A 20,762-nucleotide genomic window follows, 5' to 3' on the forward strand; every position below is an offset into this window, starting at 1 on the left:
AGTATCCAAGTATCCATAGAAGTCTCTCCCTGACTTCTAATTGCTGAAATATATGATGAGAGCATAATAAACAGGAACATGCCTGTTCTCAAATACTTCAAAGGCCTAAGAGCCTGAGATCTCTCCATATTAAATAAAACCGTATTTGTCTTTTAAATTCTTAAGTTTGAAACACTATGGAAATTACTTTTTGTAAGAAAGTGCTTTCTCACATTCATGTAATCACCAATATTCAGAATACATACACTTCTTTGGGATGCTGTTGAGAGGTGACTTCAAGTATTCTCTAACACTGTACCAACTATGAGTATAGTGCAAAATGAGTGTGTAGTTTTTCTAAGTGAGGACACCAAGTAAGCACAAGTGTCCTCAAGTCTCACCTAGTAGAGTCTCACCCAGGAGTCTCACCAAGTTTCACTTAATATCCAATTCTCCCTCATTGGAAGCCTGCTATTGCCTTCAGATGAGGTCTTTGTCTTTGAGAAAATCAGAGTATCAAAACCTACAATTCCTTATTACTAAATAGCTGTTCTTTTTTAGTCTATAATTCTAGTTCTTACAATCCCTTCATTTCTCAAGTCCTACTGTATTTCTTTTTCATTAACACTATATACTATTTTCTGCCTATGAAAACTTTGTGTAAAGAATTTTATGTATATGTACTTTATAAAAAATGTTATGTTTATATGCTTTATTTATGAACTTGCTAGAGGAAACACTGATTGAAATCGCTCAACCTAGCCAGGCACCATAGTAACTCTTTGCAAGAGTTATTTTACAACAGGAAGTCCTGGTAAGGAACATGGAACTAACAAACCACCACCAACCCCAAAAGTTCAGCAAAGGTCAAAAGGAGACACTACATGTCCTACCACCTCCCAGAATCCTCGCAGGATCCCACTTGGCTGAGAAACACATGTACCACTAGGAAAGATTCTGAGTCAGAATGATGGGCCAGAGACTACCCAGAAACTAATCCTTTCACCATAAAACACAAGACTGCAAGTCACGTAGCATAGCAGTCCTCCTGGGTTCTCCTGCTCTACACTTGGGTGCCCCTTCTCAATAAAGTCTCTTGCTTTGTCAGCATGGATGTCTCCTTAGACAATTCACTTCCAAGTGTTAGACAAGAGCCCACTTTTGGCCCGTGGAAAGAGCACCCCTTCCTGCAACAAAATCAAGACATTGCCCAAATATTAAGACATATTGAGAAAGATTGAGAGCAAGTGGAGAAGAGGACCACAGAGGGTGAGACAGTTGAAAGGCATCACAATGGACATGAGTTTGAGTAAACTCCAGGAGATGGTGAAGGACAGGGAAGACTTGTGTGCTTGAAGTCCATGGGGTCACGAAGACTTGGAGACAACTTATGGGCTGAACAACAATTGAGACAAGTTTCTAATACTGGGACACATTCCAAACATTCAGCTTACCAAATGGCAGATATCTTACAGCTCTTAACAATAAGAAAAGAAAGCCTTCTACTTGTAATAGAACAACGCGTATGTTAATTCAACAGCAAAACTTTAAACAATGATACAATTACCATGCAAATATATGTTTGTTTGTTTTCAGGTAGGCAATGAGAAAAAATTTAAAGTTCCATGTATTATTCAACTGTCCTGGTCAGAAAGTTATGCTTCTTTTAGAAATAAAGATTAGCATTTTTGGAAGATAGTGTGACCAAAGAAATCAATATTGAAAATGCCAAATTAAGCCTCAATCTCAGGAAACTAAGCAGAATTTCTGTATTGGGATAGAACCCACTGAAGAAAGGAGATTCACTTTTCTTTCCAAACACCAGGACATCATTTGTGGACACATGCATGTACATAGATAAAAGGAGAACACAGGGATTACTTAAGCACTGGCTCATAACATTCTATGAGGGGAAAGATGTCAGATGCAAAAAAATCCTGCTCTGAAGATAAGAGTTCATAAAAACCTGTATGGAGTCTCCTGTGCAGAGCCCTCTCTGATGGCTCTTTTCCTCTATAATGAGAATGTGGCAAGATGGAGAATACGTGGCTTAGTCTCTCAGGGGATTTTTCAAAATACTGTGGCTCCTTCAAGCCCCAGTGACAGTCAGTGTCTGTGACATCATGTGTTATCAGCGATATCATATGTCTTTATGACTCAGGTTGTCTTTGAAGCCATGTTGGCAACAATTGACTCAGGTAAGCTCTGTATTTCATCCAGGATTTGAGGACAACCCAATATTTTAAACATCACCAAGAAAAAATTTCTGAGTCAATTAAATTCAGTCATAGATTTAAGGGGCTTCCCAGGTGGTAAGGTGGTAAAGAATCCACCTACCAATACAGGAGATGCAAGTTCAATCCTTGGGTTGGGAAGATCCCCTGGAGAAGGAAATGGTAATGCACTTCAGTATTCTTGCCTGGGAAATCCCCTGGACAGAGGAGCTTAACTGGCTACAGTCCAGGGGTCAAAGAGTTGGACACAACTGAGCATCTGAGCATGCACACAGAGATTTAAGATTCATCACAGTGTCATATGTTTAAAAAGTGCTAAAATGTGTCTTAAACCAATGAATTTTTATGCAACTTTTGTACAATGATTACAGAAACTTCAAGAGGAAAAGGGGGAAAAGGTAATCGATGGCTGAGGAAAAACAGAAGAAAATAAGGTAGTAATAACCTTTTAGTTTGAGGTAAAAGTGAAGAAAAGAGTGAAGAGAATAAGAGTCGTGTTCTCAAATTGATGTAAGTTCTCTCTTCTCCTGCCCTGTGTGAATCTGGGAGTGAGACAGGAGGTAGCTGATAAGAGATCTTAGAGCAGGAAAGCCAAAGAGAGTGATACTGATATGAGTTATTTCACTCTCTGGTCTCCAGCCAGGCAGACCTCAAGGTCTGAGTCACCACAATCCCACTTTTTAGTACAGTTTGTAAACTGAATGTTTGTGTTTGCTTCCTTACTGAGTCCACACTTAGCTTAAATGGTCTCTGTCACCAGGTTCTTTATCTTGTTGAAAATAGTCTCCTGGGATTGTCTGCTACTTCTGTCAAGGGTCTCTGATACTCACAGCCAGCTTATCATTTTGTTCATTCCTAATATGTGTTGATGGAGTTACCAGTCATGACAGGACACCCTTACCTTCAAGAAAACTGCACTGCCCACCGCCAGTTTGACAAGATTTTTTCCTACCCTGAGGTCACTGATGCTTCATAGGTATGAGCTTCCCCATATTGCTAAGATCCGCTCCAATCACCTACTCTTTGTGGCTGATTGATACTCAGTTTTCAGCCTTCTGCCATCCTAATGACAACTGATTCTGTCAGGTCCAGATACTCTCAGATTAACTGGGCCTGGCAAAGAAGTATTACAGTCTTTCATTTATTTATCTTACATGATTTAATATGGTAAAAAGATGAATGAGAAAATAAAACTATCTAGTATTGGGAAAAGAACATTATAGAGGCTATAACAGAAGAGAATCGCTCTACCACACAGAACCCAGAAGAGCTTCAATCTCAAACTAAGAGTCCAAAAAATCTATGAAGAGTGATTTCTAAATGAGGATTATATGTAGAGTCAATATGATGAAAGATAAAACATTAGTGAGGTATAAACCACAAAGTCCTACTGTATAGCTCAAGGAACTATATTCAATATCCTATGAAAAATCATAATGGAAAAGAACATGAAATATATATATATACATATAACTGAGCTACTTTGCTGTATGGAAGGAATTAATACAACACTGTAAATCAACTACACTTCAACAATATTTTAAAATATAAATAATATTAGTAAGGAAAGTACTATATTATAAATTAGAGTTTACTTCAAAAGGAAATGTGTTTTTTTCCCTTTGATTAAAACTGTTTCTGTAGGTAGGTCAAAATATTACAATCATGCCTATTCACAATGAAAAAAACTGAGACAAGTTAAAGCAACTTACCCATTTGGAAATCATAGACTTTGTAAGAGCCAGCATTAAAAAACAGCTCTTTTGACACATGAGCTTATGCTTTTTCTACTATATAATGCTGTTGGCAGGATAAGTTTTGAGACTAATGGATGAAATTTATGCTTGGTCTAGAACTAAATTACTCTGAATTTTGTTTTATCATTTCCTTGTTGAATAGATAAAATAACAACAAAACCAAAAAAAAAAAAAATGCTTTCAACCCAATAGGGATATAATAGGATAAATACTTGGTACAGTGTTTTTTGGACCAAATAAAGTATCTTCAAGAGTAATACATCAAATGCAGTTCTTTTAATATGGATGGCATCCAGTAAATGTTGATTTGATAGAATTTTATCTTCCTGTAGATTACAAAAAAATGATCATGAGTGAAATATCTAATTCAAAACATGGCCATCAAAAGTATGACATATCAAAATATTGCTCTTAAAATCAGAGACATATCCTTCTGCCTTACAAATCCAAATTTAACAAGCTTATCAATGGGATAAAAAGATTGACATTTAACATGGAAACGAACCATGTCATTCTTGGACTCAAACGAAACTTTACCAGTTTTTAATTCTAAGTGAACTAACACTTCTCATGTTCTCTTGTGATTCCCTCCTCAAACCCAGCAAGTGACATTCATCTTCTCTGCCTTCTGGAGTTTTCCTCCAAGGTAAAGGAGGTACCCTGGGACTATATCTCAAAAAGCAGCCCATGTCTGTCACCATATTTGTTGATCCTCACATCATTATTCATTTCTTTTGTTCCTTTATGAGTGTCTTCAAATATGAAACTAAAACCATGTAAAAAGGATGGAACATAAACCATTAAGGCAGGCTAAAATAATGTGTATCTAACAAAACTGTTCAGTTCTATTCTTGTACAGCCTAAGGAAGACTAAAAGCACACAGAGCTTAAAACCAAGGAGAGATCCACCCCCCAAAACTACAGCCCCATATATGCAAGCAAAAATAACAATAAAACCCCAAATAAACAAAAAAACAAAAACAGAACCTGCGGGAAGACACTGGAAGGCATAATGCAATTACCGGATTTGGAAACTGACCAGGACACCGTGGTTAAAACCCTTTCTGCTACAAAGGTTCCGAGGAATCTTTAATGACTACAAAATGGTTAGGACTTCAGGTCCACACCTCATCTGAAGGATGATGACAACCAGCAGTTAGTCCTCCCTGCCATCACCCAGGGACCAGAGTCAATTCTGACTCCGAAAATAAAGGGCCACCTACAGAAATCACTAGCGACGTTCGTTATCCTTGGCTGCCTTTGCTAACTGACCTACGTGAAACAAATTACTTAAGTATCTCAAACATCACTGCCATATTCTAATTAAAATACAGTGGTATCATTCCTCATCTCTCTGTAGATTTATGAATTAATGCTATGCACACTCTTTGGGTAAAAACTGTTAAGTCCTACTCCTTGGCTAATTCTGAGTAATGAGTATGCACCTATCAAGGAGGCTTTAGATGACTACTGTTTAAACTGTATGTATGCTTACTATCACACTACTTTATTTTTTCCTCATATTTTTTAAGAAACTGACTCAAGTGCAGTAATTAAAATACATTACAGTAGTACAAGTGAAATTTGGAGCATTGCCAACATTTTCAAGAACTTATAATTTTCTTTCTCAGAGGAAAAAAAGTAGTTTTGACATCTTTGTGCAAAACAGTCACTAACAGTTACTTACAATTTCAGGAAAATCACTGTTTTAATCATGACCTTTCAGCTGTCCTTGATTGAAAAAAAATTGGCCACCTACAGAAATAATTCTGTTGGGCCTTCATCTCTCTTCTGATTGATGGCCTCATGTGGTTCTACACGTTCACAATTACAAATAAAACTATATAAAACTGGCAGAGCTTAGCTTCCATCTAAGTAGATAAGAATAAAGTATTTCTAATTGACAATAATGGGGACATTCTTTAAGTGACATCTTTCCCATGTACCTGTATCAGAATCAAACAGTACATTTCTCTCTGATTAAATGTGAATTCTTTTGGACACCACTCACTACAACCACTAATTTAGCAACCATTGTGTAAAAGACATTGTATTATACTCTGTTGGGGGTGATAGGATGTGAATAAAACAGTTCCTGCATTAGAGAATCTATTATCTGATGAAACCCTGAACAGACTAACTACTATGTAATAAAGATGGACACTATATATATATACAGAGGAGCCTGGCATGCCATGGGGTCACAAAGAGTCAGACACAACTGAGCGACTAAGCACATTTTCATAGCACATACATATATATGTGGAGATGTCTGCTTTCATATACAAAGATACAGATAAAAATCCAGTTTGCCTAACTATATTTATATAAAAAATATACTTCGGGGGCAACAGATCAATATATATTTGCTGCTATTTAGTCGCTAAGATATTAGAAGTCCCTAAGTTGTGGTCATCTCACACGCTAACAAAGTAATGCTCAAAATTCTCCAAGCCAGGTTTCAATAGTACATGAACCATGAACTTCCAGATGTTCAAGCTGGATTTAGAAAAGGCAGAGGAACCAGAGATCAAATTGCAACATCTGCTGGATCATCAAAAAAGCAAGAGAGTTCCAGAAAAACATCTACTCCTACTATATTGACTACGCCAAAGCCTTTGACTGTCTAGATCACAAAAACATGTGGAAAATTCTTCAAGAGATGGGAATACTAGACCACCTGACCTACCTCTTGAGAAATCTGTATGCAGGTCAAGAAGCAACAGTTAGAACTGGACATGGACCAACAGATTGGTTCCAAATTGGGAAAGGAGTACGTCAAGGCTGTATATTGTCACCCTGCTTATTTAACTTATATTCAGAGTTCATCATGAGAAATGCTGGACTGGATGAAGCACAAGCTGGAATCAAGATTGCTGGGAGAAATATCAATCACCTCAGATATGTAGATGAAACTACCCTTATGGCAGAGACTGAGAAGAACTAAAGAGCCTCTTGATGAAAGTGAAAGAGGGGAGTGAAAACATTGGCTTAGAACTCAACACTCAGAAAACTAAGATCATGGCATCCCATCCCATCACTTCATGGCAAATAGACGGGGAAAAAATGGAAACAGTGACAGACTTTATTGGGGGGGGCTCCAAAATCACTACAGATGGTGACTGCAGCCATGAAATTAAGATGCTTGCTCCTTGGAAGAAAAGTTATGACCAACCTAGACAGCATATTAAAAGCAGGGACATTACTTTGCCAACAAAGTTCCATCTAATCAAAGCTATGATTTTTCCAGTAGTCATGTATGGATGTGAGGGTTGGACTGAAAAGAAAGCTGAGCAACAAAGAATTGATGCTTTTGACCTGTGGTGTTGGAGAAGACTCTTGAGAGTCCCCTTGGACTGCAAGGAGATCCAACCAGTCCATCCTAAATATTCATTGGAAGGACTGATTTTGAAGCTGAAACTCCAATACTTTGGCCACCTGATGCAAAGAACTGACTCATTTGAAAAGACCCTGATGCTGGGAAAGATTGAAGGCAGGAGGAAAAGGGGGCAACAGAGGATGAGATGGTTGGATGGCATCACTGACTTGATGAACATGGGTTTGAGTATACTCCAGGAGTTGGTGATGGATAGGGAGGCCTGGAGTGCTGCAGTCTATGGTGTTGCAAAGAGTCAGACACAACTGAGTGACTGAACTGAAGTGTTAGTCCATGAGTTCTTCAATGGAAATTAAAACAAAGACATCCTGCTAGTAAAAGGTTGTTCATGCATCTACCTTATAGGCAACAAAACTAGAGCTGGCATTCAGGACACCATTAGAATTTTATTGTAGCTCTCTGAGGTTGGAAAGCTTTCAGGAGTTCAGTATTAGTCAATATACAAAAAAAAAAAAGAAAAGACTTGAAAATTTTTCTCTCTGTATTCAATTTCTATGAGTAATCCTCAATTTACAACATTATGCCTAACCCAGAAATTGAATTAATCATTACAATTATCTTTTTAGACATCCCTTTTGTCAACTATAGGAGTTTATAGACTAGAAAAAAAAATTAGATTCCTTAGGTAGTATATGTGATTGCAAGATTCAGCTGTATTGAAAGGCTGGCATTAGAAATGGACATGGTATAGTCTTTAATATTATGTTGTGGACAATTACAAAAATTAAGTGATCCATATCTCTAAAACATAAATCAATTATCTACTAGCTACAATTTAAAATAAATTGCTTTATGGAAGACAACACTAAAATATGTATGTGGTCAGGTGATGAATACTGAATATCATGTGAAATTCTACACTTAAAATAGTCATCTTTTCAAAAACAAGTAAATTCATATTTCTGGAAATAACCAACATGTTCATAAAGACCAAATCTTAAAAATCCAGCTCACTTCCTGTTGCTGAAAAATTCTTAGCAATGGTCTAAAGTCATGATTTTAACATATAAACTAAGAGGAGCTAACAATTATTCAGTTAATTTAGGCCCAATTAATATTTTCACATGAAATAGTAAAATAAATAGAGCAAAAGATTTTATACTAATTAGCTTTATCATACATATTTACTTTGTGCATATAATAATCGTTGGCAAATTTATCATTAAGAAAGGAAAGAGAAGAATGCAATATACCTGCCCAATTAAAATTAAGAACAGTTAATCAGTATGAGAGAAGGTTATACACCTAAATGATCCTAACTGCTTAACTCTCTAGTTTATATTCACAGTTTCTCAAATTTTCTCTTATGGAGCTAAACCAAATTGGATGAGAATATATACAATTGATTTCAATGTTAAAAGTCTATAAATCCTTGCTTAAAAAGAATTCAATTAACCAAATTAGGAAACACTGGTGTTAGGGATTTATTAAAAATAAACCCAAAACCCTCAAGAAATATCTGGAGTGAATGTAGTCAACCTAATTGTTTACATAGTTTTCATGTAAACAAAGTTTTCATACATAAAGCCACTGATAAGTGTTTATTTGGTTTGTCCCAGCTTTGTACTACCTACTTGGAAGAACATGGTTCTTATATATAAAGTATTTGAAGATCAATTTCTTATCACAACAATAGTTTATATTTACCACATTCACAATGATATAATAAAACAATTCTCTGTACTACAGATGTGTAAAAACAGAATAGCCTGGCATTAGCACTAAGCTAGTCAGAATTCCTGTGAATTATCATTGTATTGCAATGTATCTTACTGACATCAACTCCACAAAAAAATCCTTCATTTTCTAAAGGGAGAAACTGAGGTAGCAGAGAAAACACTAGTAAATTTTTGTCAAAGACAGATGGATCAGATTTTTTAAAAATCCACACTACAATTTACTGTAGTTTTCAACCAAATACTCTCTCACAACTTAAATGTCAACCTCTTGTTTTTATTCAAATGTTGGGATAAATGAATAAGTAGTTTCCTGGGATTATAGTCTCATAAATGCAAAAGCATACTACTTCCTGCATATAATACTCAGACTAGCAATTTTTTTTTCCATCATGGTACAAGATGGAACATATACAACTCAGAATGGTCTAATCTACAGGAAAACATTTCTATCCCTATAACGAGTCATTTGTCAATTAGCATTTTGGAAGATAGAGGCAAGGTTTAATCACTTGACAGTTTCTCTAAACTTGGGTAATGTTGCCTCAGTTCCCCATTTCCAGACCAGTTTAATATCTCCTTATAAGCAGGTGTGTGCTAAATATGTGCTGGAGATTCTATAGAAAATATCCCATCAGAAGATGGATATCTTTCCATTCAAGAGACATATGTGTGTGTGTGTGTGTGTGTGTGTTTTAATAAGCATAACCATGCAAGAGACCTGAAGAAACAAAGAAACTGTCAGTTTGAAAAGAAACAAAGAAAATTTGGTTTATTTTAAATAATAAAAAAAGAAAAATTTGGTTTCTTTTAAATAATTAAAACACTTTCTGTTCCTATTCTTATGCTATAGGAAAACTCAACATATCAGGGAGATAGAGAAGTATGGCGGAGAACTCGAACTGACCATCCAATGTGCTTTCCCAGTAATCAAGTAGAACAATTAAATGCATAAATAGAACCCTACTACAAGCACTCAGATACAAGTAGAACTTGGGGGAAGATTCAGTGAAAGTCCTTTCAAAGGGGACAGCTCTGACTGTTTTGGATGCTTTGTTCTTTGCTGTTTGTGCTTTTCCTATGTCCTGCCTTGATGTGAGATAGAGCTACACTGCTAAAGCCATACCCGGTGTCTTGTGATCTTCAGAATGAGGATGTAGCCTAAGTGTGGTGGAAGAGAAAACTAGAGGGAGTCCGGATGCCTCAAAGGATGGTGAAGCAGCTTGCACTGCATCTGATCCTCTTGTATGGTTAAAGAAAAACTATCTTGTTCAAACTACCATCACTCAGGTTTCTATTATTTGAAACTGAATACAATTCCTAAGCGATAGAGACTCAGAATTTGGTGGCATAAAAAATCCTATGGTGCCCACGTATGTGCTTCAGGTTGCCTGCTCTCTTATTTTGCTTCAACTTGCTCATCTGTAAAATAAGGATAATAGCAATACCTTTCCCAAAGGGCTGCTCTGATAATTAAACAACATAATCTATCTGACACCATAAATCAAGATCTAAGTGTTTAATGATCATTATTCATTATTATTAATTGTATCAGGCTACCACCCTAGAAGAGGGCAGCTCATTCATGATTGAAAAGGAGGCAAAAGTCAGCCAACAGGATATGGTAGACAGGGAGCCCAGACGTTTTACCAAAATGACTATACAACATGGGGACAGAACAGCGTTGAAGAGAAAGGGAGAGACAGAGGGAGAGAAGAGTGGTGGTTTGAATTTACGGAATTTGGGACTTTCATGATAATCCAGTAATTAAGAAACTACCTTGCGATGCAGGGGACGTAAATTCAATCCCTGATCTGGGAACTAAGATCCCATGTGATGCAGAGCAACTAAGCCCGTGTGCTACAACTACTGAGCCCACATACCACAAGAAAGATCCTGTGTATCACAACTAAGATGCAACATAGCCAAATGAATCAATAATATGTATCAGTCATGTCTGACTCTTTGTAACCCTATGGACTGTTGCCTGCCAGGCTCTTCTGTCCATGGAATTCTCAAGGCAAGAATACTAGAGTGGGTTGCCATTTTCTTCTCCAGGGAATCTTCCCAACCCAAGGATCCAACCTGCGTCTCCTGTTTGCAGGGGGATTCTTTACTGCTGAGCTACCGGAGAAGCCCATAAATAAATAATAAATCTATGGAATTCTTTTCTACTTGGATAACGATTTGCTATTTTTCAACCAGACCTTCAGGACGTGGTACACATTTTGAAGCCCTTCTTTCCATAAAATTTAAACATACTCTCTAGTTGTTTATTAGAATCTCCTATTTGTGAACGTGCTTGTATCTATCGTGTTGAAGAACAATAATAACTAATAAACTCTGTGTGATCTCACTGTTCACCCCATGAGGACAGTCTGTGTCTTTTCTCTTTACCGTTGGGTTTCCTGCATAATGATCTGTGAAATAATAATACTATGTTGTTAACCCCCCATTCCTTGTATGAAAGAAAGTGAGGAAAGTGAAGTCACTCAGTCGTGTCCAACTCTTTGTGACCCCATGGACTATATAGCCTGCCAAGCTCCTCCTTCCATGGGATTTCCCAGGCAAGAATACTGGAGTGGGTTGCCATTTCCTTCTCCAGGGGATCTTCCTGACCCAGGGATGGATCCTGGGTCTCCTGCATCGCAGGAAGACCCTTTACCATCTGAGCCACCAGGGAATCCCACGTATAGTCTTTCCCAAATGAGTCACAAGAAACCAGAAAAAAAAAAATCTGCTTTCACATATGGAAAACCATTATTTATGTCAAATAGTGAAAGAATTTGAGTGTTATGGGCACTTATAACTTAAAAGGAAGAGTCACCAGGGAGAAGAGACCTCAAATACTAATATGAGGAACTCACATTCCTGCTCCCACAGGTCAAGAGCAGGTTAGGTTGGGGTGAGAAAGGGAAATCGTATAAACCCCTCTGTTTCTGAGGCCTGCTTTCTGAATGGCCCTCTGTGAGACAGCAGCCTTGTAGCAGACATCCCATGACAAACTGAAGTAGGGAGAAAAGGCACAGATATGGCTACCTAGAGGGTCAAGTTTACAGAGGCTGTGATGTCCCCTCTTATCTTGCCGTGGAATGGGAGTTAGCCGAGAGGGAACGCTGATGCTCTGATGGGGGTCTCACTGAGGGTTCTGATAAAGAGATGCAGATGAAAGCCTCAGCATGACCAGTGTGACTGAGGGCCTGAGAGATGCATTCAGCGATGGGTGCCCATGACTAGAGATCATGAGAGGACAACTGTACGACTCATCTTCCCCAGTAATGAACAGGTGAGGGCTGCAGAGTAGACATCACTTCTCACCTTTCCTCCCACCCTGGAGCAGTTAAATATATCAATAGCCATTTCCCAAAACCAAAACACTGGATTGGTTATTTCATAACCCACAATTAAAGCACACCACAATTTTCAGTCCTAAGGGCCAATTCTCTCTGAGTCATATATCGAACCAATTACACCTAGAGTCTCTATGCCTGAAAGGATGGCTTCTAATGAAAAAGGTGAACGCTCCTGTCCTCTACATCCATTCATCTCTCTCTCTGTTTGGTAAACCAGGGGGAGAAGTTCAACTGCATGGCTTGGAAGGGAGCCCATGCCAGCAGATTGTGCTGGGTAGAAATAACACTAGTCTGTCTAGGTAAGATCAGTGCCAATGGTTCCAACTAAAATTAGAAAAAAGAAGACAGTACCTTGGCTCATGCTTATGTTGGAGACAAGACTCTAACTCCTACTAAAGCCAAATGATGGCAATTCACTTCCTGCCTGCCAGTTGCAAATCCCTACACTACCACTGCAGAACTATCAAAAGACATTTGCAAGCCAGGGCACCTCTCAGGAGAGAAGTGATTTCTCAGGTTAGTCACTTAATGGATTAGCAGTTCAAGCGCTAGCAACTCAAAGGTATGCATATATTCGTTCTGAGACGAGAAAGGATTTTCCAATCCTATGGGCAGATCATCAAAAAAAAAAAAAAAAAAAAAAAAAAAAAAAAAAAACCACTAATAGAACCTTATCTATCTAAGGTAGGCAGAGGATATTATTCATTTATTAATTGCAGTGTAAAACAAAAAATAATCAAGGAGGGAATAAACGCACTCTCTTCACAAAACATCAACAAAAGACCCGCAACACTTTTCATGCATTTCAACAAATATAATTTTGCTCTAATCTCATACGTGTCATAAGGCACCACGCCGTAGTGCAAAGAAAGCTGGGCCTGAAATCAAGAAATCTGGGTTCATTTTCTGGCTCTGTCGCTTATTAACTGTGTAAAATGATAAAACATTGAACTTCGCTGAGCCTCATTCCTTGTCTAGAAAATCAGTGACTTATTAATAGGTAAGCATCATCCAGCACTTAGATTCAGTATTAATCTCTAAATCAGTGATTAGACTAAAGTTTACATTTTATATGGTCTTCATAAATCTCTTAAGTCTTTAATAAATCCTAGACTTGGAAGTCAAATATATGTAACAGACAAGGAACTCTTCAGAAAATATGTTAGTCACTCAGTAGTGTCTGACTCTTTGTGATTCCCCTAGACTGTAGCCTATCAGGCTCCTTTGTCCATGGAATTATCCAGGCAAGAATACTGGAGTGGGTAGCCACTCCCTTCTCTAGAAGGAATTCTTGATCTAACAGTAAAGAACAAAATAGGGTTTTGTTTTGTTTTGTTTTGTTTTATCTACTCTGTCATGGCAATACACACATTCATAAATAGGAACATTTGTGTGTCTTAGTAGATACCATGATCTTTTTGGCAAATGTCAGTCATATAAAGCAGAGAAGGCAATGGCACCCCACTCCAGTACTCTTGCCTGGAAAATCCCATGGACAGAGGAGCCTGGAAGGCTGCAGTCCATGGGGTCGCACAGAGTTGGACATGACTGAAGCGACTTAGCAGCAGCAGCGGCAGCAGTCATATAAAGACTCTGACATCACTCAAAGTATTCTTCAAAGGGAAGAGAGAGGAAATTCTTCAATGTCCCAGAGTACTTTAGGAAGCTAAAACTCTCAGGGGCTGGATGAGATAACACACTCAGAATATTCATCGCAAGGTCTCTATCAGATTTCAACTGCTTTTCATTCTACATAGATACTATTGCTTCTAACTCTACTCCCAGGATTCTCAAGCAACGCTACAGAATTTTATTCAAATTACCATAATGCTCAAAATGCTAATTAACGTCACAACAGAGCATCAGAACTCCACTGCTTGCTATTCAGGCTCCTTTGGACCCATCCTCTTCCAGTGAGTGTTACCTTGCCTCGGAAGCAGATCTAGTCTCCTTGGTTGGTGCTGGACTATCAAAGAACCATCTTCACTGAAGACAATTCATAATCTGGCCAAAGGATAACTCTGTCAGGACTTTTGGCAACAAAGTTCACATTTTATTTTCAGCACTTACTCTTGGGATTCTGGGCAAGTACTACAATCTCTGTGTTAAATGCTATTGATAATGATGCTTCTTGAGTACATTTACTAGCAGAGTTATATATCTCCAAGTTTGCAAAAATACTTCCACTCCATATTGTACACTAGTGTGGAAGGAAAAATCTATTCTTTATTCTCTTTTAAGTCACAGATCCCTCTGAAAAATCAAAGAGAATCAATTGATCTAGTCTTCCATCAGGAAAAACATGTCCCTGAATAATCTTATTTGCAAAAATGCCATGTATATTAAAGGGTTTCTCTGATGCTAGAAGGAGGTAAGTAAACTCAAGTGAATGCTCTGGACCAGACTACACATTCTTTTTGTATTTATTAGCTATAGGATTTTGGAAATGTTGAATCTGGGTTTCCTCATTGATAAAAACATAGGTAATGAAATCAATCTCCTCACCTACATCGTCCAACGATGTTAAACATGAAATTTTTGAGTAGGAATGTATGTGAAAACAAGGTGCTTGTCCACAGAACTCCATGAAACCACACGTTGCAATTGATCCTTCATCCCAGCCCTTTAATGCTGTCATCAAGCATGTGCAATACTACGGCCACCTCAGTGGCATCATCAAGTTCACCATCATTGCCAAGCCCTGTTTATAACTTCAGACTCTGGACTCTCAGAAACCACTGACTGTCTGCACTCTGTACTCTGCTCGTACTTCCTTTCTAGTTTTTGTCTGATTACTGATCTCTTCATACACATCCACCAAACTGAATATACTAGCTCTATCTTCCCTCTCTGGATATATTTTTATACTCTGGAGTTTTACACCTACCAGAAGATACTAGGTCCTTCACTGGCATTAAATCCTGATCTGTACTTGAGTGCTTCTTAAAATCGTTGTTGTCGGGCTCCACACTTGACGTCTCTGCTCTACTCTATTGATGTGAATAGTTAGAAATCATAGTGCTAAGATCATCATTCCTATTTTATTGGCATATAGACTAGAAAATGCAAAGGCATAGTAAGTACCCACAAGGTTTACACAGAGTTTGACAGAGTCAGTTAACAGAATAAGACCAAATTCACAGTGCAACATACATGATACTCTATGATGACATTTTGTTCTGAGAGCCCAGTGATGATATCCTCTTACAAAGCAAACTCTTTCTTTTATGATAATAAAGAAGAATGGATAATATATACATACATCTTATTTAAGGTACATATTTTAATTTTTATTTTTCAATTTAACATTTCATTTTGAAATAATTTCACATTTAGAAAAAATTTCAAAAATAGTACAAAATTCCCAGCTTCCTTGCATATTGAAAGTGAAAGTGAAGTCGCTCAGTCGTGTCCGACTCTTTGCGACCCCATGGACTGTAGCCTACCAGGCTCCTCTGTCCATGGGATTTTCCAAGCAATAGTACTGGAGTGGGTTGCCATTTCCTTCTCCAGCGGATCTTCCCGACCCAGGGATGGAACCCAGGTCTCCCGCATTGTAGACAGACGCTTTACCATATGAGCCACCAGGAAAGTCCTCCTTGCATACAAATATCAAATTCACAGCACAATGAGCAAAAGCAAGAAATTAACAGAAAACAACTGGCTGATATACAGACCTTATTGAAATTTCAACAATTGTCTCACTCATGTCCTTTTCTTGGACCATGAGCTGATATTTAGCTATCCTGTCTTCTTAGTCCCTTTTCATTTGGGACAATTCCCATTTTTATTTGTTTTGCATGACCCTGACACTTTTAAAGAGACCTGCTCGGTTATTTTGTAGTATGCCTGTTGGTTTACAATTGTCTGGTATTTCCTCATGATACAACTCATATTATTCATGTTGGGTAAGAAAATAACAAAAATGATTTGCTGTACCTTTCTCAGTGAGTCACACGAGTGGCACATGATGCTGGTTAGTCTCATTACTGGGGATACTTTGATCACTTGTTTTAGATGGTGTCTCGCAGGATATTCCACTCTAAAGTTGCTACTGTCCCCTTTGTAAATAACAATCATTCTGAGAAGATACATTAATATTTGGACACTATGTAAGTATCCTATTTATCATCAGATTTTCACCACTGATTTAGCATCCAGTCTGACTCTTGCCTGTGAAAATTATTAATGTGGTATTTACCAAATAGTCATTTTCTATCTCCATCATTTCTTATACAGTTATTAACTGGTATTCTACTGTTATAAAAGAGCTTTCCTTTCTCTCCCATTTATTATTTTTTTCAACATTTTTATAGCATCATGGACTATATTGGGTATAATCCATTATTATCATATTCCCTTGCTCAAATGTTCCAGATGTGGCCATTGTGAGCCACTTCAATTTGACTCCTATGTCCTTTCCACATGCTCCCATCCTTTATAAGTCATTCCCTACTTTCTTGAACCACAAAATGTTCCAGTTTCTCATCATATAATTTTCCTGTACTTGTCCTAAAATCATTCATTTCTACAAGAGTTCTCAGTGTCCTTTACTGGAAAATGATGCTTAGAAACCAAGATCTAGGTACTAGGAGTACTCATCAGTAATGAGGTATTATTGCTTTCACATCCTTCCAACAGACAGAGATAGAGAATGTATAAATGGATAAACACACAGACACACACACAATTATTTCTTTATAACACACACCATGAGCAACTGATAACTCAGATTCCAATTCAATATCACAGGGTTCATTCTAGCCTTCTTTTATGGTGAGAAAAATAACCCTTATTATCCACAAGCCCAGGATATAACCAAGGGTTCAGAAATGTTAACTTTCACCCCTGGTTCTGAAAAACAGAATCATTAATCTATACTGTGTGAAAAACAAATTTTCCTATAAGACTACAATAGTTATTTTTTTTAATCTTAAGGTATACAATCAAAACTCTGTTTGGCAAAGTTACTCAAATTAACTCTTTTCCCCCTTCCCTCTTCATTTGTAATTCGTATGAATACAATTTGCTACTTTTTTGGGTTTTTGGTTTGTGAGGCTCCTTGAATATCCAAGCTCATTTTAATTAATTACTTATTTTTGAGTACGTGAAACTCAAGAGCTATATTAAAAAAAAAAAGGACATTCAGATAAAGTATCACCCTCCTCTGTCACAATTTCTACCTTATTTTCATTCTATCAATACCCATTCACTGAGCCCAACCTCTATAAGTAACAACCAATTTCAGGAGTCTCTGACTTTTGTTTCCTATTTTCTCCAATTATCAGATATAAGTATGTTTTCTTATTCCCCTTTAATTCTAGATATTATTTTTCTGTATTTTTTTCTCACTTAGTAGTATAGGCTGAAAATTACTCTCTATCCATTTATTCTTTTCACAGCAACATGGTACCTCATTATGAGGCGATGCCATAGTGTAATCATGTATTCAACTATTCTCCTATGTACGAACATTTAGATAACGTTTAATATTTTACATTTATAAACAATGCCACAATGACTAACTTTGGGCATGTGATTTTACATTGTTAAAGACATATCTGCAAGATAAATTCCTAATAATGGGATTGCTGGGTTACAATGGTATATATATGTAGGTTTGTTAGCCATCATCTAATTCCTGTCCTAGATCAGATCAGATCAGTCACTCAGTTGTGTCCGACTCTTTGCAACCCCGTGAATCGCAGCACGCAGGCCTCCCTGTCCATCACCAACTCCCGGAGTTCACTGAGACTCACGTCCATCAAGTCAGTGATGCCATTCAGCCATTTCATCCTCTGTCATCCCCTTCTCCTGTTGCCCCCAATCCCTCCCAGCATCAGAGTCTTTTCCAACGAGACTTATACTAATTTTCATTCCATTCAGCAATGTATGAGAATAAAATCTATGTTTTTAACTGTTCCTCCAAATTATTTTAGCAGAGGTACTGAGCAGCATTTGAGTATTGATTTATGCTTATCTCTTCTCTCTGACTACAGGTATCATCTAACTATGGTACTAACAATCAAAGAGAAAGTTTACATAAATGTAAAAGAAGAAGAGAAAGAAGGAGGAGCTGGGAAATTACTCTTGGAAAAAAATAGTTGGCTTTGACCACAACATCTCAGAGTAGAAATACAGAGCATCATCCCTTTAGAAGCTTAATAAACAAAGATTTTACAGTAGTTTTTTCCCACGGTCAAGATTAAGCCATGCCCCCTTTATGTCCACAAGACCAATAAGCATACAGCAACAAGTGGCAGGCACACCGTATTTGAATTACCTGCTAACATTTCTGTCTTGCATTAGATTTAAATTTTGAAGTGGAGACTATATGTTGATCAACCTATTTATCCCAACTCCTTGCACAATATTTAACATGTAACCTTCCTGATAAAAGTGTGTTAGAAGTTCATTAATATAAAAATAAAAACAAACAAATTAAAACAAACCTTTTCCAAGTTCTCACTCTGCCAGACACCATCCTTAACGTTTTACATGTATTGTCTCATTATGTCCATGTAACAATCAGACAAGGTTGGTTTTATTATTTCCAATTTATAGATGAGAAAACAAAGACTTAGAGAAGCTGTATAACTTGATAAAACTGATACATCATGAAAAGAAAAGAGTTGGAATTTGAGTGGGATTTGAATTGAGGTCTGCCTCAGTCTAAAGCACATTCGTCTGGCTGCATGCATGCTCAGATACGTCAGCTCTTTGTGAACCTATGGACTAAAGCCTGCCAGGCTCCTCTGTCCATGGAATTCTCCAAGCAAGAATACTGGAGTGGGTTGTCATGCCCTCCTCCAGGGGAGCTTTCTGACCCAGGGATCGAGCCCACGTCTGTCTCTTAAATCCCCAGCATTGGCAGGCAGGTTCTTTACCACTAGTGCCACCTGGGAAGCCCTTTGCCTGACTGGCACTTAGAAACAGGAACCTTCCTCATGCTCTACATTTCACATTTATGTAGGTAAGTTCTTACTGTGCCCTCTGTAAGGCCAGAGCTAGTTCTGTATTATGGATCTCAGGCCAGCGTGTCACTATTAAGAAGGGAAAGAAAGGAGGTAGTTTAAATGGTAAAGCGTTCTGAGACTTCTTTACCTTTTGGCAAACAAAGCTTTTGCCCCTCTGATACAGGCACACATTTATTACACCCTTGCGACTGTGGTTTATGTACAAGTATTCTATTAAAAGAGTTTAAAAAAAAAAAAGAAAAAAAAAACTGAAATGTGATTCCCTTTCCGACAGCAAAAGGAAAAATAAAAAGATGTTCTTTGCCCTCCTGTTCTAATCTGTGTTTGGAAGTCAAGCCTGCAGTTCCCAGAACTCTATCACCAGCTTGTTACATTTCCATAAATCTGTCCAAGAATACAACACTGTTCACCCAAAAAAAAAATGTAATATAAACTGTAAAACACATGCACTTGATACCTGGATCCAATTTGCCCTCATTTTGTATATATGTGAAAATAAAGTGACGCTTTAAGTCTTTGAAACAACAATATCACATTATTTAGATAAGTGCCACCAAATCATTATTGAAATTCTGATAGCATTTGCCTTACTGGTAAAAGAAAATTACCTGTAATGCATAGTTTAAATAATTACTTTTAAACAAAAGCTTCTTTTCTACGTTGCTTATTTATCTTTTGAGACCAACTCAGCAGGGCTATGTATTTTATTAAAATTGCCTTCAGACTGCTAATGGCAGGGCGTCTGTTAGCACAGGAAAAGTGATGGCAGTTTGACTCCTATTCCTAATATTGGGAGTTAGTCCAGACACTTAAGAGCCAGAACTCTGCTGTGCATTTGACTATGTTATCAACACTTTACTTGCTAATGATACTAGTGACAGCATTTCAATATGATGGGTCAGACTTAAATAGGAAAGCTTATAATTGTGCTTGCAGAACCAAAGAAACTCCCTCCCCCACACACAAAACAATCCCTTTTATCAGCAGATCAGCTGGTGTTAAGCTTCATGACTGGGAATTATTCGGTAAGCTTCTGTTCAATATTTTCTCTCCTTCACCACTTCCCACCTTGAATGGAGAGCCTCCATCAGCACCTGATATCTACCCGTTTAGAAAATGACAACTGAGAGCCTTCCTGTGGAGCAGCAGTGTGCCAACTACCCAGCAGAAGGTCACACTGATGACTTCCCTGTGGCTTTTATTTTCCCCAGGGAAATCCGCAGCCAGGGCTGACTGCTTGCCAAATATGCTGAGTGCCACAAACCAGCAGCGCTAAGAACCCCCCATCCTACTTGATGGGAAGCAGTAAGCAACTGTGCTGAACACCTGTGTCAGCTCCTGTTCCTGGGGACACCCCAGGCAAGCACTCATTCAGCATTCAGGGAGCGA

The 20,762-nt window shown here is 37.8% G+C and overlaps 1 protein-coding gene across 11 annotated transcripts in view; it reads right to left on the reverse strand.

The window, feature by feature from the left end:
- Positions 1-20,762, reverse strand: part of SOX5 (SRY-box transcription factor 5) — a 1,162,090-nt gene that overhangs the window by 735,305 nt on the left and 406,023 nt on the right. The window contains exon 6 of one of the 11 annotated variants that reach the window (XR_008711736.1): positions 1,951-4,296. The exons of the other annotated variants lie outside the window; for them this stretch is intronic. The gene's annotated coding sequence lies outside the window, so the exon portion shown is untranslated. Of the gene's footprint in view, positions 1-1,950; positions 4,297-20,762 lie in introns of those variants that run through there. 11 annotated transcript variants of the gene reach the window in all.

Source organism: Bubalus kerabau, chromosome 1 (assembly GCF_029407905.1).
Source record: "Bubalus kerabau isolate K-KA32 ecotype Philippines breed swamp buffalo chromosome 1, PCC_UOA_SB_1v2, whole genome shotgun sequence".
Taxonomy (NCBI): Eukaryota; Metazoa; Chordata; class Mammalia; order Artiodactyla; family Bovidae; genus Bubalus; species Bubalus kerabau.